The following is a 19,231-nucleotide window of genomic DNA, read 5'->3' on the forward strand; positions in this document are numbered from 1 at the left end:
ATATTTTTTACAAAGTGATGTCGGGTATAAATCTATTCAGCTAGGTGCAGTGCCTGGCCAAGTAATGTTGTGGGATATTTCAACGTATCAAGAAAATAAAGAGTAAAGGGTTGCAAAGGATCAATGCATTCCAAAAAAGCTTCTTTTAATCGTTGCTCAGCATACTGTAATTCTGCTTCAGTCTCTTTGGTGAAACTCCTGGGGCTAGTAAGGGAAGAATCTCCTTGTAACAAGGAAAATAAATTATGTAACTGATAGGTAGGGATTCCTAACATTGGGCGGAGCCAATTAATATCTCCTAATAATTTTTGAAAATCATTTAAAGTTTGCAAACTATCTCTTTGCAAGGATACCTTTTTAGGGCAAACAGTAGTGTGAGATACTACATACCCTAAATAATTTACCACCAAATCTCTTTGAATTTTCTCTGGTGCAATTACCAGGCCAAAAGATTCAAAATAAGCAGGCAAAACTTTTAATAGGGATTCCAATTCCTCAATATCCAGTCTGGCAAACAAAATATCCTCCATATAATGGGAAATATACAAATGAGGCCAGGAACGGCACACAGGACTCAAAGCTATATCAACGTAAAGCTGACACGGTGTGGGCAAATTCATCATACCCTGAGGCAAGATTCTCCACTGAAATCGATGGTGAGGACCACGATGATTAATTTGGGGCAAGGAAAAGGCAAACTGTTTTTTATCCTCAGGGTGCACTGGGATAGTAAAAAAGCAGTCCTGCAGATCAATAACAATCATAGGCCTACTTTGAGGAAGAGCCACTGGTGATGGAATGCCAGACTGCAAAGCTCCCATGGGATACATGGAAGCATTAACCCCCCCGTAAATCAGTCAGCAAACTCCATTTACAAAATTTCTTTTGAATAATAAAAATAGGTGAATTCCAAGGGGAAGTGGAGGACTCTATGTGGCCCTTCTGTAATTGTTCTTGTACTAAAGTATGAGTGTCTTCCAATTTCTCCTTTTTAAGAGGCCATTGCTCAATTCACAGAGGTTCTTCCGATCTCCACAAAATCTTTATGGGTTCCATCTGTGGAAAGAACAACAGCAAAATTTCCTAATACTAAAATTGAATGAGAGCTCCCCACAGCTCCAGCAGGTCTCATCGCAATATAGTGATGGGTACTTCCATCACATAGGGTTTCAACACCGCAACCTGGCCGTTCTCAGACACTATGGAAACAAATGTCATAGCTTGACCAATGGAATTGACAGGAGTGTTAGTCACTCCTCTAATTTGGCACTGGATAACCTGATAAGAGATGGACGAAGGCCATTCCTTTAAATTTATAATAGTAATGTCAGAACCAGTATCCACAAGCCCAAAGATACTGCGTCCTGCCAATGGAATTTTTAGCTTAGGTTGTACTTTAGTTATCTGAGTTGTTCATAAAACATTTCTCTCATCAGTACTACCAAAACCCCCTTTTAGGCTTGCTACTGAATAGCCAATAGGTAAATAGGGCAAAAGTAATAATTGAGCAATATGATTTCCTTCAGCAAACTGGATGTCAGCCGCAGCTGACATCAAAACCTGTATTTCTCCCTCATAGTCTGCATCGATAATGCCTAAATGTACATGCACCCCTTTTGCATTGAGACTGGATCTTCCTGTTAAGAATGTAAATGTCCCAACAGGCAGGGGATCATAAATGCCAGTTGGAATATGCTTGGGAGAATCCCCTCCTTTCAGGCAAAAGTCACTTACTGCTGGAACATCCATGGCTGCACTATGTTTTGTGGTAGGTTGGAGGGAAAAGATGGTTGGGAGGCCTAGGTCATTGAACTGGGACCCCATGGCTGGCCTGTGGGGTAGTTTCCCGGCAGAGGAAGTGTTTGTGGGGCAGTGTTATTTTGGGGTTTATTCCGACATTCTCGAGCCCAGTGCTGTCCTTTTTTGCAACGCGGACAAATCTCGGGAGATTTTCGATTCCCTGATTTCCCTGCTCTGTAGTCCCGCTTAAGGTGGCCTGCTTTCCCACATCCAAAGCATTTAACATTTAACCCTTTTGGGGACGCCTGTAAAGCATGTCAAGTAGTGGCCATCGTTTCAGCAAACATTTGCATCCTACTAGATTCTGACTGGTATCCTTGCAGGCTTTCATATAAGCATTCATATCTCCTGTCTCCTTGATGGGTAAAATAGCCCTGTGGCAGTCTTCATTAGCATACTCATAAGCCAAAAGCCGCAACAGCTGCTGTTGATCCTGTTTCCCAATTACAGTTCACTCAATTGTAATTTTTAACCTGGATAAAAGTCAACTTAAGATTCATTGGGTTTCTGCATAATTTTTGCCCAGGAGCCATAATTCTCCCCTGACGGGCGAATCCTCTCCCAAGCCTCCATCGCTATTTCCCTAAATTGCTCGTGTATTTCCTCAGGGGTGTATGCCTGCATGTTAACATCATTGTTAAATACTCTCTTAAAGGAGCCAGAGTATTTGCAATGGCAGATGTGGTTCGCCTATGAGTGTGCTGAAAGGGCACGACAGAATGCTGCCAGTGATAACCCTGCAAATCTAAAACTGAAGGGGTAGCTTCTTTCCATAAATTTTTAACGGAGTGATCCTCGGTCATGGCTCGAAAAAAAGTATATAAAACAGACCAGATAGACCAAAAGCGAATAGAAATCTTTCCCCCCTGTCTCCAAGCCTTTTCTACATTATAGCAGACCCTCCGCCAATTCTCTAAATCCATGGAACCCTTGTCGGGGAAACAGGGATTCCATTCCCTTACTACCCAAATATACATTTCTATATCGGAGGAAGAGACATGAATGCCATAGACAGCAAGAGTATGTTTCAATACCTGTAAGCACGGAGCCAACTGGCTTTGTCCCATTACCCCCGTAATAAAAGGAACTTAGCTGACTCACCCTTCCTGAACGTCCTTCAGGGTCCCCGTTTGGGCACCAGTTGTCGATATCTAGTGCATTGGGGTCCCTGCGTAAGGGTCTCGAACAAACCAGGACACAGGGGATGCAGAGCAAAAGCAGCACTTGCAACTGCATGCTGCACATTTATTAAGCAATCCTTTTATGCACTTTGGAAACAATTGCTTCAGTCAACAGTTTTATCAAAAAGCGGAACTGTAGATCATGAGTTAACCAACAACTTATTTAGATTATGCACACAAGGCAGCTTAATGTAGCAAGGGTGGTCTGGGGGCTTGCAAACATCCTGGCCTATTTTAAACAAGGGTCTCCAGAGATGTGATCTAACTGGCCCAATCTATTCTAAGATTTCCTTCAGTTAGCAGAACAGCTGGTTCAAGCAGGGACTGTGCCTCAGGGTAGCCACTTCCGCAAACCACAGGGTATGTGAAACTTGCAACTTAGAAACAAGGCCAGAGGACTTGTCACTCTGAAATGTTCCATAGCATTCCATGAAACTTTTCTTAGATTCCAAGGCAGTACTCAACATCTCCCCTGGCATGGGAGGCACAATCCCTGCATATTATATCGCAGTCTCCAAATTCCCACAAAGGATATTGCATATCTAAATAGTAATTTTTTTATTTTACAATTATCTCTTTTTTTCTTTCATATGTGTGTGTGTGCTTTGTGTGTATGTATGTCTCTGGGCATATATATGCCAGAGTACCAGTTTGGAGGTCAGAGGACATTTACAGATATTGTTTATCTCCTTTTGTATTGAATTAAGATCTTTAAGCTTACTGGGTCTTAATTATAGAGGTGTTTTCTAGCCCTCATACACTTTATAGGCAGGCTGCCCTTCCTGGGAAAGGAAGGGAGAAAAAAGGAGGAGAGGAGAGTAAAGGAAAGGGGTGAAGAGGGGAGGAGAGGAGATGGGGAAGAAGAGAAGAGAGGAAAGGGAAGTAGAGGGAAGGGGAGTAGAGGGAAGGAAGAGAAGAGAGAGGAGAGGAGGAGAGGGAAGAAGAGAGAGATGGGGGAGCAGAAGAGAAGAGAGTAAGGGGAAGGTGAGGGAAGGGGAGGAGAAAAGAAGAGTCAAGGAAAAGAGAGGAGAGGAGGGGAGGGGAGAGAAGAGGGAAGGAGAGGGGTGGAGAGGAGAAGAGAGGAGAAGAAACAAGGAAAGGAGAGGCGAGAAAAGGAGGGAAGGAGAGGGAAGATGAGGAGAAGAGAGGAGAGAAGAAGAGAAGAGAGAAGAGGACAGGAGAGGGGAGGGGAGGAGAAGTGAGGAGAAGAGAGAAAAGGAAAAGAGAGGAGAGAAGAGGAGAGGAGAAGGGAGGAGAGGAGAGGAAAGGAAAAGAGAGGAGAGGAGAGGAGAGGAGAGAAGAGGGAGGAGAGGAGACGTCCTCAGATTGCACATTCATGGTACTTTTGCCTCTACCTCTGTTTTCTGAACTCTGGAATTAGTAATGTACCATGTAACACCCAACTTCACTTTGAACTCTTTAACGTATATTATGTCTTGGGATTATGATTACATATGACTGTGGTAATAAATAAGGGTTTGAACAGTTGTCTCCATTGGATACTTGTGCATTTGCTGTTAATGCTGCTGCAAGTTCCCTCTTAGGCAGCTGTAGTTGGAGCAAGATGAATCTTAAAGTGGTCCTTGTCATTGAGATCGTACCTTAAATCTTAGAACTTTCTTGGTGGCATCTTTTACATCTTTATTTCTCAAACTGTAAATCAGTGCGTTGAGTACTGGGATGATGATGGTGTAGAATACTGAGATGATTTTATCAGTACTGGGGGAATAAAGGGAGCAGCGTGCCCTGATAGATGGCCACGGAGGTGAGGTGAGAGGCACAGGTGGAGAAAGTTTTCTTCCTCCCACTTGTAGAGCGGATCTTCAAGACGGAGAGAAGGATGAAGAAGTAGGAGACAATGATGACGATGAAGCAGATGACCTCCACAGAACTCCCATATGCTAATGGACGTGTCCGTGCAGGAAAGCTTCAGCAGAGGAGGGAGGTCACAGAAGAAATGACTGATGACATTTTTGTTGCAATATTTTAGAATAAAGGTAAAAGATGTGTGCACCAGGGAACTCATGTTGCTGCCAACATATGACAGCATGACCAACCATATGCACAGGTTCTTGGTCACTGCAACTCTGTACAGCAAAGGATTGCAGATGGCAATGTAGCGATCATAGGCCATGGCAGCCAGGATAAAGGACTCAGTATCCGCAAACGTACAGAAGAAATAAAACTGGAGAGCACAGCCAATATAAGAAATAGATTTCTTTGCTGAGAGGAAATTGACTAGCATGTTGGGAACAATTACTGAGGAATAGCACAGGTCTAGGAAAGAAAGTTTGCTAAGGAAAAAGTACATAGGGGTTTGCAGGTGTGAGGTTTGAAGGGTTAATTAGGCTGTCCTAATTAACAACATCAGGCCAATATTCCCTGTTAAAATCATCCCGTACAATGTCAGAAACACAAGGAATAAAACAACATGGAGTGCAGGTCTTGTTAGAAAACCTAACAAGATGAATTCAGTGACCAAGGTATAGTTTTCAATTGTAAACTCTATGCTGGTGTAGTTTTTTTTTTTTTTTTTTGCGAACTGTAAAAGCTCAAAAATATGATACAGCTCAGAAGAGTAAGATAATTCAGAATAATCTTATTTCACTATTTTATAAAGGATAGTTAAATAAACAAAAGGTCTACGATCAAGCTGTTTCTAAACACAATATCTGAGAGATGTATTTCAGAATTTGGTCAATGATTGAACTGAAGGCTTCTTTGTGTATTTTGATTCACCACTCTTTTTGACACTGCACTACTGACTTTTCCTATTCTAGGTCAGAACAAGGCATGTTTTTACTTACATTTCTTTTCAAATATAATGGAGTATGTTGATACCAAGAATGAAAAGTCATCAATGAAAACACAATGTTAAAGGAAAAATTATATTTTAAATTGTGTAAATTGATATCTCATGTCTTTCTCTTGGCATCAAAAATTTTACTACAGTTTACTTCCATTTCTTTTGGTTCCTGCCCCACCCCCACACATTTAAAATGCAGGCATGTTGTGTTGTGCCATTCTAACACAAGCTAGAGTCATTCATGAGGAGAAAGGTCCCTCCTTGGGGAAAATTTCTCCAAAAGATTGAATGGTAGACAACACTATAAGGCATTTTTCTTAATTAGTGATTTATTTGAGAGGGCCTAGTTGCTTGTGAATCAGTCTACTACTTGGCTGGTGTTCTGGGTTGTATAAGAGAGCTCTAAGAGCAAGTCATGATGAGCAAACCAGTAATCTTTTCCCATCCACGGCCTCTGCATAAATTCCTGCCCTGTTTGAGTTCCTGTCCTGACTTCCTTTGATAATAAACAATGATGTAGAAGTCTGAGATAAATAAATCCTTTCTTTCCCAAGTTGCTTTGGACATGGAGATTCACTACAGCAATATTAATGCTAACTAAAACACATGGGTTTATTTTTGCAAGTGTTGATGCAGTAGTATTACAAAATTCATACTAGGTAAACACTTAAATTTTCCAACAGAAGCATTATTAGTGAAATTAAATCAATTTTCAGGAACATTAAGCAGAATATGTTTCAGTGAGAGAAAATTAGAATAATTCCATTAGTGTTTCTCATATATTAAACAAGCTGATAATGTTGATCATTTGTTTTTGTACCTTTGGTAAATAGTGCTTACCTAAAAGCAATAACTACTAAATACTAAGTAGTTAACTCAATAAAGTATGGGCAACATTCAGTCATAAATTAATTTATAATAACTTAAAATTATCTGGCATTTTCATGAATAAATACAAGTAACAAAAATAGCTGATGATTTTATTGTACTATGAAACAAATAGTATCTGAGAAGTCCGTCAATCATGATTTCTGTGCTCTCAGCATACTTAAATGGTAGAACACAAAGTGTTTGAATGATTTCACTTGATTCAGTCCTGAAGTAAAAGATATTTGTACTTAATCTTCAACATTGTCTTGAAGAATGTAAAACAAATGAACAAAGTATTCAACAAATACATCAATGTTGTCTAAGAGAACCACAAAGGAAAATATAGCTGATTCTGGATTAGTCCTTTATTCCATTGTTAGAATAATTTGTGCTAAGGTAGTGTCAATGATAGGGATGAATTCTTTCATATTCAATGATTCAAACATCCCCACAATATGTGTACGTCAAAGCCCAGACGGCTGATTACCAGAAAGTTATACTCAAATGCGTTTATCAACAGAGAGTGTGATGGTGTGACACATTTTATCTAGACAGTGGAAATAATTTCTTATGTTTTGTCTGCTTTTAGAAATACATTAAATTTAAGTTAATGTAAATTAAGTTATAATCTATTTTTCTTTACACATGTTATACAACTTTGTGAAACTTAATAAACATTATGATCTATAAGGCAACTATGATATATCTTTCAGTGGTTCTGTATTTAAATTACAGAAGTAAGTATCTATTTATTTGTCAGTCTGCCAATTTTTCATATGTCTGTCTATCCTATATCTATAATCTCTTGATCCATCCACTTTCTAGTTATCTTCTCTATGTATTACTCTTTAGACAGACTGACATGGACAAAATTGTATTTTACTTATGCTGACACTGCTTTACCAACAGTAACTACAAGTTGTTTAAGGCCTCTGAGTATAACAAAGAATTCCAAATATTTTTAGTGTAGCTAATGAGTTGTGTTATAGATGGAAACGTGAAAAAATAGGAAATTTGAGTTGAAAGGGGAAATTGCCAAAACCTTAAGATAAAAATAATTGTTCCAAAGTTGTATAGTGCATTAGTTTCACAAAACTACAGTCTTAATCATATCAAATGTCAGGTAGATGCTTGGAATAATGTACAAAGACATGAGACTAGGAACTAACAGGAATGATTTTAATTGAAATGTGTTTTTAGTCAAACACAGGAGGAGAAACAAACATTGGGGTTGCTCAGAATGTATAGTTAGATCACACTGAGACAGGCTGAAAACCAGAAATGTTTTCTCATTTTCTGGAAAATAATGGCAGCCGCTCCTGTGATAAAATATTCCTTGTGGTTGTCTAAAAAGATAAATGATAACAGGAGTCAAAGGCACACAGAGAAGAAGCAGAAGACAGAAAAGTCTTTTCTCCTCAGAAAATAGATAAAAATTGAATTACAAAAAAATTTACAAAATTTTTATACACTTCTAGCAAAATGTGTTCAATTATAACAAAGTATGTCAAATTATCACACTGACAGAATGATGATTTCTTATTTGAAACCAAAAATGTATTTACACAAGAATGTTACAGCTTACTGCATAATACTTGTCAAAAAATGTACTTATTCGTACAGACAAAAACAATTTAAAATAGATTTTTGCATCGAGTCACCTATTTTTATTTTAGTTCAGATTTAGAAACCTAACTTTTATGCAGTGAAAACCCATACAACTCTACACAAAAGTGACTTACTAAAGAAAGGACAGTTTTCTAGTAGACAAAATGAATAATTTCACATAGGAATTAAGGGCTTTTACTATATTTTTATGCCAATGGGACTCGAATGAATGAGATCCCAGATGAATCTTTCCAAGGGACTGTGGGGATCCCTAATGATGTCACTGCCACTGGGATATGTGTTCCTGAAAATACACTGGTGATTATTGAGAAATATTGTCATTATTCATTATTTGAAGAAGTAATTATCACTCTCAGTAATATTTGGGTTGTTTCCTTTGCTTTACTTGTTAGAATTGGGAACTAACTCTAGGGAGTCAAGCAGGATAGAAAAGTGTGCTCCCCCGAAGAGGTTGTCCCTAGTCGTGGTATTAATTTTAACAAATTGCAATCTTACAAAGAATGTCTTTTATAAGTAGAAGTTTTTTGCAGTTACAGTATATTTAAGATTTTGATCTTTGTGGCTAAATTATTTCAAATGTCACAAGAAAAAGTAAAAACATTTTGTAAAATATCAGTACTGTAACTTCATAATTCTTTTCATATATTAAGGGTGCCTATGGGGCACTTAATGCAAATATTGTCAAGTCCAGGTACTTTCTGAGAATAGGGAGGTGACACAAAAGCTTGTTATACACAAGTTACTAAATACTTCAGTTTGATTGGCTGATTTACGTTGTCCATGAAGGTTCATGAAAGCAATTGAATTTCAATAGCTTTCTATTTATAATAAAAGACTGACAAGCTTGCTCAACTTCAGTCTCAGTGAAATTGTATCTCAGAGCAAGAATTCCATAGCTTGTATTCATCCTGCAAATTTTAAATATTGAAGATTTCTGACTTCTGCCACTCACATCTGAATTGGTGTCAGTCATTATTTTCTAAATACACACATTAACTTTCTACTGTAACTTAGAAAAACAATAAGCTCTGTGCAGGCGATTTAACTCCATACATAAATAAAAATTTATAAACTTAACAAAAATATAACATTCTCTTACTTAATCATTTTATTTAAATGGTTTTGAATGTTTAATAATTTACTATTTAAAATATATTTGCTGAATATGCTTTCTTGTTACAATGAATTTAAATTAAAAAGTATAAATATTTAGAATCATATTACACTATAGTATAAAAATGCCCCTTCAGTTTTGTTTAACTTCTTTTAGAAAACAGTAAAATCCCAACTTTTTTTTAATTACATGGCTTATTTAAAATGTACATATTCAAGCCCTGATAGACAATTAGAAAGTGAGGACCATTATTGACAACAGATAGATAAGGACCATAGCCATCAGCAGATAGGTCTGTAAGTGAGTAGAAGGAACAAATGGGTAAGCTTTTACCCAGAACCGGAAAAGACAAACCCCAAGTTTACTGTTTTAGCCTCAAAATCAGTGCTTTTACAAGTTTTGGACACTAGATGGAACCAGAGACAAGCAGGCAATCACCTTCAGTATGCTGAAGATTCTTTAAAGCAATGATTTCATTAATGATTTAAGAACTCCATACAATGTATTTTGAACAAACTCCCCTAGCACCTTCCATACACAGCTTCTCTACCCTGCATATCCTACCCAGGCATCTTTTAATTTTCTTTCGTTTCTTCTCTCTCTCTCTCTCTCTCTCTCTCTCTCTCTCTCTCTCTCTCTCTCTCTATCTTTCTATATCCATAATTATTTTAGGACTACAGAGGTAGACAAGTGAGGATACTCAATTGTTCATTAGTCACCCATCTTAGGTAAGTTTGTGAACTACAGATTCCATGGAATATCATGACTGAAATAATCAGACAAAAATAGTTGAAGAATATACACAAAGCCCACTGCTAATTTCAGATGCAGAGGAAATGTGCATGTGCACACATACATACACACGTACAAAAATAAGGACACACACACACATATATATGTGTGACACACACACACACACACACACACACACACACACACACACACACACATATTAACCGTAATTCTTATCTATGTGAAGTCAAGTGGCATGGTGCATTTTTTTTTCCAGTGAGGCAATCTCATCTTACTTCCTTTGTGTCTGGCTGATGACTGTCTCTCTGTCTTTCCTCTTTCTAGAATTCTCCTAATCTAGTTTCCATGCCTATATTTTCTAAATGGCTAGTGGCCAATCAGAGTTTAATTAAACCAATGAGTGACAAATCTTTACAGTGTATAAGAGCATTATCCCACAGCCTAGACATATTTTTTACAGATACTAAGATACCAGCTCTTACTACTATACCCAGGAAAACTTTCAATCAGCATAGATAGAGAAAACATCTATATTCCATGACAAAACCAGATTAAAACAATATCTATCTGCAAATCCTGCACTGGAGAAAGTAATAGACAGAAAACTCCAATTCAGGTGGTTAGTAGTACCCACAAAAACACAGGCAATAGATAATATCACACTGGGAAATCCCAAAGAAGAAAACACAAACACACATACAGTACCATCACTGACAACAAAACCAAACAAAACATCAGGAATTAATAATCACTGGTCAGGCTGGAAGTACAACCCGGCAAGAGTGAGTGCCTGTATTTCAATAGTCTCCCTGCCGGTGGTGGAAAGGAAGGCCCTGCATCAACTCAGCAAGAATCCTGGCCACCAAGAGGCACTGATCCTCTAGCAGAAGATTGATCAGAGGGGGGAACCTGACCCAGTACCAGAAGATCCATTAGAGAACATTTGAAGGAAGAGATGGGCAGACGCCAAGGCAAGAATTCCTCCAACAATCTGAAAAACAACATGAAAATACCAGATCCCAGTGATCTTACTACAAAAGGACTTGAACACCCTTTTCCGGAAGAAGTAGAAAACAGTGTCATTATGAAAGCAATAGAGTCCCTTAAACAGGGTATGAATAACTCACTTAAAGAAGTGGAAGAGAAGTATAACAAAAAAGATTGAAGAAATGAGTAAATCTGTAAACGACACCATGGGAAACCAAGAAAAAACAGTCAAACAGGTAATGGAAACAGTTGAAGAATTGAAAGCTGAAATGGAGGCAATGAAGAAAACAAACCAAGGGCCAGCTGGATATGGAAAATCGAGATAGACAAACAGAGACTTCAGAAACAAGCATAACCAATAGAATGCAAGAGATAGAAGAACAAATCACAGATTATGAAGACACCATAGAGAAAATAAATGCTCTGACCAAAGAAAACAGCAAATCCAACAAATTGTAATCACAAAACATTCAGGAAATCTGGGACATAATAAAAAAAAAACAAATCTAAGAATAATAGGGGTAGAAGAAGGAGAAGAATTGCAGATCGAAGGTCCAGAAAATATATTCAACAAAATTATAGAAGAAAACTTTCCCAATCTAAAGAACGATATTCCTCTGAAGGTTCAAGAAGCATACAGAACACCGAATAGACTGGATCAAAAAATAACCATCCCCTCGCCATATAATAATCAAAACTCAAAGCATTCAGATTAAGGAAAGAGTATTAAGAGCTGCAAAGGAAAAAGGTCAAGTAACTTATAAAGGGAAACTTATCAGACTTACACCAGACTTCTCTATGGAAACCATGAAAGCCAGAAGGTCCTGGATAGAGGTACTGCAGAAACTAAAAGACCATGGATGCAAGCCCAGACTACCATACACAGCCAAGCTATCATTCACTATCAACAGAGAAAACAAAATATTCCAGGATAATAACAAATTTAAACAATACATAGCTACAAATCCAGCCTCACAGAAAGTAATAGAAGGAAAATCACAACCCAAGGAATCCAACATTCCCAACACTGCCTACAATAACTCAGCTAGCGACACTTCACAAACACAACTCAAAGAAGGGAAACACATACACTCTACAACCCCCACCCCTGCAAAACAAAATAACTGGAGTCAACAACCACTGGTCATTAATATCACTTAATATCAATGGACTCAATTCACCTATAAAAGGCACAAACTTAGAAATTGGATATGAAAACAGGATTCAACATTCTGCTGTTTACAAGAAACACACCTCAACCACAAAGAGAGACACCTACTCAGGGTAAAGGGAAAAGGTTTTCCAAGCAAATGGATCTAAGAAACAACTGGGTGTGGCCATTCTAATATCTAACAAAATTGACTTCAAACTAAAATCAATCAGAAGAGATAGAGATGGACATTTCATACTCATAACAGGAACAATCCATCAGGAAGAGGTCTCAATCCTGAATATCTATGCCTCTAATATAAAGCCACCAACTTATGTAAAAGAAACATTTCTAGAACTGAAGGCAGTCATCAAACCACACACACTAATAGTAGGAGACTTCAACACACCTCTCTCATCAATGGACAGGTCAATCAAAAGAAACCTAACAGAAAAATAAGAAAATTATTGGCTCATGGAACCTTCTCAAAAATTGACCACATACTCGGTAACAAAACAAACTTCCACAGATACAAAAAAAATATTAGTAACCACCTGTGTCTTGTCAGATCACCATGGATTAAAGTTAGAATTCAACAACAATGATACCCCCAGGAAGGCAACAAACTCATGGAAGTTGAACAGTCAACTACTAAATCACCCCTGGGTCAAGGAAGAAATAAAGAAAGAAATTAAAGCCTTCCTTGAATTTAATGAAAATAAAGACACAACATACTCAAACCTATGGGACACTATGAAAGCAGTGCTAAGAGGAATGTTCATAGCACTAAGTGCCCAATTAAAGAAAAGGGATAAAGCACATATTACTGACTTAACAGCACACTTGAAAGCTCTAGAAAAAAAAAGAAGCTGATTCACCCAGGAGGAGTAGAAGACTGGAAATAATCAAACTGAGGGCTGTAATCAACAAAATAGAAACACAGAAAGCAATTCAAAGAATCAATGAAACAAAAAGCTGGTTCTTGGAGAAAATCAACAAGATCGACAAACTCCTATCCAAACTAATCAAATGGCAGAGAGAGAACATTCAAATTAATAAGATCAGAAATGAAAAGGGGACATAACCACAGACACAGAGGAAATTCAGAGAATCATTAGATCTTACTACAAAAGCCTGTATGCCACAAAATTGGACAATGTAAAAGAAATGGACATTTTTTAGATAAGTACCATATACCAAAGTTGAACCAAGACCAGGTGAACAATCTAAATAGACCTGTCAGTCGTGAAGAATTAGAAGCTGTTATCAAAAATCTCCCTACCAAAAAAAAGCCCAGGACCAGATGGTTTCAATGCAGAATTTTACCAGAACTTCCAGGAAGAGCTAATACCTACACTCCTTAATGTATTTCACAATATAGAAACAGAAGAGTCATTGTCAAACTCTTTTTATGAAGCTACAGTTACCCTGATACCAAAACCAAAGACATAACCAAGAAAGATAATTACAGGCCAATCTCACTCATGAACATTGACGCTAAAATACTCAATAAAATACTGGCAAACCGAATCCAAGAACACATTAGAAAAATTATCCATTATGATCAAGTGGGCTTCATCCCAGAGATGCAGGGCTGGTACAACATATGCAAATCTATCAATGTAATCCATCATATAAATAAACTGAAAGAAAAAACCCACATGATCATTTCATTGGATGCTGAAAAAGCATTTGACAAAATTCAACACTCCTTTATGATAAAGGTGTTGGAGAGATTGGGGATACAAGGATCATACCTAAATATAATAAAAGCAATATACAACAAGCTGACAGCTAACATCAAACTGAATGGAGAGAAACTCAAAGCCATTCCACTAAAATCAGGAACATGACAAGACTGTCCACTCTCTCCATACCTCTTCAATATAGTGCTTGAAAGTCTAGCAATAGCAATAAGACAACATAAGGGGATCAAGGGAATTCAATTTGGAAAGGATGAAGTTAAACTCTCATTATTTGCTGACGATATGATAGTGTACATAAGCGACCCCAAAAACTCTACCAAAGAACTCCTACAGCTGATAAACACCTTTAGTAATGTGGCAGGATACAAGATCAACTCCAAAAAATCGTTTGTCATCCTATACACAAAGGATAAAGAAGTAGGGAGGGAAATCAGAGAAACATCACCTTTCACTATAGCCACAAATAGCATAAAATATTTTGGGGTAACTCTAACAAAGGAAGTGAAAGATCTATTTGACAAGAACTTTAAGTCTTCGAAGAAAGAAATTGAGGAGGATACCAGAAAATGGAAAGACCTCCCCTGCTCTTGGATTGGGAGAATCAACAAAGTAAAAATGGCAGTTCTACCAAAAGCAATCTATAGATTCAATGCAATCCCCATCAAAATTCTTCACAGACCTTGAGAGAACAATAATCAAGTTTATATGGCAAAACAAAAAACCCAGGATAGCCAAAACAATGTTATACAGTAAAGGAACTTCTGGAGGCATTACCATCCCTGACTTCAAACTCTATTACAGAGCGACAGTATTGAAAACAGCTTGGTATTGGCATAAGAACAGAGAAGTCGACCTATGGAATCGAATAGAAGACCCGGATATTAACCCACAAACCTATGAACACCTGATTTTTGACAAGGGAGCTAAAGATATACAATGGAAGAAGGAAAGCATCTTTAACAAATGGTCCTGGCATAAATGGATGTCAACCAGTAGAAGAATGAAAGTAGATCCATATCTATCACCATGCACAAAACTCAAGTCCAGATGGATTAAAGACATCAACATTAATCCGACCACTTTGAATCAGATAGAAGAGAAAGTGGGAAGTAGTCTACAAGATATAGGCACAGGAGATCACTTCCTAAGTAGAACCCCAGTAGCACAGACAATAAGAGAATCAATGAATAAATGGGACCTCCTGAAACTGAGAAGCTTCTGTAAAGCAAAGGACACTGTCATTAAGACAAAAAGGCTACCTTCTGACTGGGAGAAGATCTTCACCAACCCCTCATCAGACAAAGGTCTGATCTCCAAAATATACAAAGAACTCAAGAAACTAGACAGTAAAACTGTGATTAACCCAATTAAAAAGTGGGGTACTGAACTGAACAGAGAATTCACAACAGATGAACTTTGAATGGCCAAAAGACACTTAAGGACATGCTCAACCTCCTTAGCGATCTGAAAATTGGAAATCAAAACAACTTTGAGATACCATCTTACACTTGTCAGAATAGCTAAACCTAAAAACACCAATGATAGCCTATGCTGGAGAGGATGTGGAGTGAGGAGAACACTCATTCATTGTTGGTGGGAATGCAAACTTGTGCAGCCACTGTGGAAATCAGTGTGGCGGTTTCTCAGGAAACTGGGAGTCAACCTCCCTCAGGACCCAGCAATTCCACTCTTGGAAATATACCCAAGAGATGCCCTATCATACTACAAAAGCATTTGTTCAACTATGTTCATAGCAGCACTATTTGTGATAGCCAGAACCTGGAAACAACCTAGGTGCCACTCAATAGAAGAATGGTTAAAAAAAGGTGTGGAACTTATACACATTAGAGTTTTACTCAGCAGTAAAAAACAATGACATCTTGAATTTCGCATGCAAATGGATGGAAATAGAAAACGCTTTACTGAGTGAGGTCACCCAGACCCGAAAAAGGGAATATGGTATGTACTCACTCATAAGTGGATTCTAGCCATAGTTAAAGGTCTTTGAGCCTATAATTATTGATTCTAGAGAAGCTAAATAAGAAGGTGAACCTGAAGAATATCATATAGTTATCCTCCTGGATATTGGAAGTAGACAAGATTGCCAGGCAAACTTGGGCACACGGGGGGTGGGGGTGGAAGTAAGGGGAGATGGTTAGAGAGAAGGGAGAGGGGGAGGATTGGGGATGGCTTGGAGGAATGGGATAAGGGGAGGAGGGAGGAAGGATGGATATGGGAGCAAGGAAATATATATCTCAACTAAGGGAGCGAATTTAGGGTTTGCAAGAGACTTGATTCCCAGGCCCAAGGAGAGGTCCCCAGATTGCTCCCTGGGCAGCAGAGAAGAGCGTGCCTGAACTGGTCTTGGTCCATAACCATACTGATGAATATTTTGCTTATCACTATAGAACCTTCATCTGGCGATGGATGGAGATAGAGACAGAGACACATATTGGAACACTGGACTTAACTCCCTAGATCCAAATGAGAAGCAGAAGGAGGGAGAACGTGAGCAAGAAAGGCAGGACCAGAGGGAACCTTCATCTGACGATTGATGGAGATAGAGATAGAGACCCACATTTGAGCACTGAACTGAGCCCCCAAGATCCAAATGAGGAGCATAAGGAGCGAGAACATGAAAAAGGAAATCAGGACTTCGAGGGGTGCGTTCACCCTCTGATACAAGGGGACTGATCGGATGAGAGCTCACCAAGGCCAGCTGGACTGGGACTGAACAAGCATGTGATCAAACCGGATTCTCTGAATGTGGCTGACATGGGGACTGACTGAGAAGCCATTGACACTGGGTCTTGTTTTGTCTGCATGCACTGGCTTCTTGGGATCCTTGTCTGTTTGGATGCTCAATTTCCTAGACCTGGAGGGAGAGGGGAAGAACTTGAACTTCCCACAGGGCAGGAAACTCTGACTGCTCTTAGGACTGGAGAGGGAGGAGGAGAGGAAGTGGGGGGAAGGAGGAGAGGGAGCGGGGGAATGGGAGGGTATGGGGAAGAGGGGAGGAAGTGGAAATTTTTATAAACAAATAAATTAATTAATTAAAAAATATTATCTGGGCCTTTGTGCTTGAAAAAAAATCACTGGTCACTTAGATCCATTACTATCAATGGATTCAATCTGCCTAAAAAAGGACACAGGATAATGCCTGTGTGTGGATGGCATCTTCTCTATCTTTCCTGTTCCCAGAATTCTCCTAGTCCGGTTGCTCTGCCTATGCTTCTTGCCTGGCTACTGCAAGTTAGCTGGTTAATCAGCATTTTATTAAACCATTACAAGTGACAAATCCTTAAAGTGTACAAGAGCATCCCACAACAACTACTCTTGCAACTGACCCATGCTTGATTCTCAAAACCGATATGTCAGTTCACAACTTTAACTTCACTTTCAGGAAATACGATACCCTGTTCTGACTTCCAAAGTATCTTTCACACATGTGATACACATAAACTCATGTAAGTACACACCCAAACACACAAAAATAAATAAATCTATATATAAATTTCTTATATAAATGTGCATATATGAATGATAAATGTTCTTCTTTGCAAATTATGTGGTATTATACAAAAGAAACTGTTGTTAATAAAATAGGTGCTTTTACATTTAATTTTAATGATATTCAAATTTTTCATTTCAGTCTTCATTTTGAATTAAAATGTGGTACTATTCTTGCAGAAATTTTTCTGATACTTTCATTTGCAGAAAAATGTTATCACTATGTACACTTTCATTGAGTATGTACTGAATGTGATTTTTCTGTTCAAGAGATGGGTTCTTCCTATGTAGCTCTAGTTGCCCTCCAACTCTGTCTTCTGAGCACTGGAATTAAAGATGTGCCTCCACCACATTCAGTTCTAATTGTGATTTTAACACATTCAATTCAGAAACTTTGCATTTCATGGAAACATTGTAAATTTTTGAGCAAGTTGATTTTATGCTATTACAGAACAGTGGACATTAAGTAACAAGTACTTGGTTCACATAAGTGTCAAAGTAGTCCTAAAGTACAAATCTTTTTGACTCAAAGTCCAGAGCAAACTGTCTAAGCCCATTGTGTGAGAGAAGCATCTTTGGATCGAGGTTCTCAGTGTCAATGGACAAATGTGCTAGCCTGTGAAATGGAGGCACTCTGGGCAGGTCTGAGATGCTTTCAAATTCAAGAAGCTCAGCAGTGTTAGGGCATAAAGAGTAAGGCAAAATGAAGAGATGTGTTCTGGAATCATCCACTGTCAGCTCCTCCATCATTAATTCCATAAAGTCTTTTTTATTTCTTTCTATTGTCATGACCTGGTTAAACAATGATAGTTACCTTCTAAAAATACTATATAAAGAAATAGTTTATCTTTGAATACATTTTGTTACATTTTATTAACTGATTTTGTGTGCATGAGTGTGTGTGTGTACCTTACCTGATGACAAAAATATGAAATGTATTCAATAAACACTGAACTGTGCCTCCAATTATACACTTCTTTTGTGTTAACCAGTGACTTTGAAAATTTAAATATCCAAACACCTCTGTACTGATCATTATATGTTGAAAAAGCCATGGATACAGGGTTTGGCTTTCTGTTACAATGGAAGTTTAGTGAAAGTCAGTTGCCAAAAATGCAAATCAAGTTTAAGGATTGTGATTAGATAGGTGATCGGGTACAAAAATGAGATATTGATTAATCATACAAATTAGTAACAATTCTCTAAATTGCAGATAAAGGAGACTGTCTCAGAAATAAAAGTAATAATAAAAAGGCCATGGAAATCAAGCTATGTCTTGTTTAGGGTTGATTAGAAGTTTTGTTTCATTAAAAGAAAAACATGATTCATGGTAGCAAATTACAGTTTTAACTAAATTCTCATTAAAGGCTTCAAGGATCATTAGGTAAAAAGAGTAAAGAATTGAAAGTTCAGCTTTAGTGAAGTTTCTGTAATTATTCTCAGGAGAAAATAAATACCTAATTTACTATATTTGAATAATGCAGAAGAGGGAAGGCAGATTCTGGTGTGTTTAAATCCCAGTTGTCATTAGTTAAACATAAACAAACGAATGAGATATATATTCCTGACACCAGTAAAAGGTAGGAATACTGTCTCATCTCAGGTAGGGAGAATAAATCCACATTCTAGAAAATCTGAAAAAAAGAAAAAATACTTTCTTTGGAAAAGTGAATTGGTGAATTTGTAAATGATTTATTTATGTCTAACTATTCAGTTAAACACACA

General features: G+C 37.9%; 1 pseudogene; it reads right to left on the minus strand.

The window, feature by feature from the left end:
• Nucleotides 1-1,128: 1,128 nt before the first annotated feature.
• LOC125399383 (olfactory receptor-like protein OLF1) lies at nucleotides 1,129-18,253 on the minus strand (annotated as a pseudogene).
• Nucleotides 18,254-19,231: the final 978 nt, after the last annotated feature.

Source organism: Myodes glareolus, chromosome 3 (genome assembly GCF_982192425.1).
Source record: "Myodes glareolus chromosome 3, mMyoGla1.1, whole genome shotgun sequence".
NCBI classification, from domain to species: Eukaryota; Metazoa; Chordata; class Mammalia; order Rodentia; family Cricetidae; genus Myodes; species Myodes glareolus.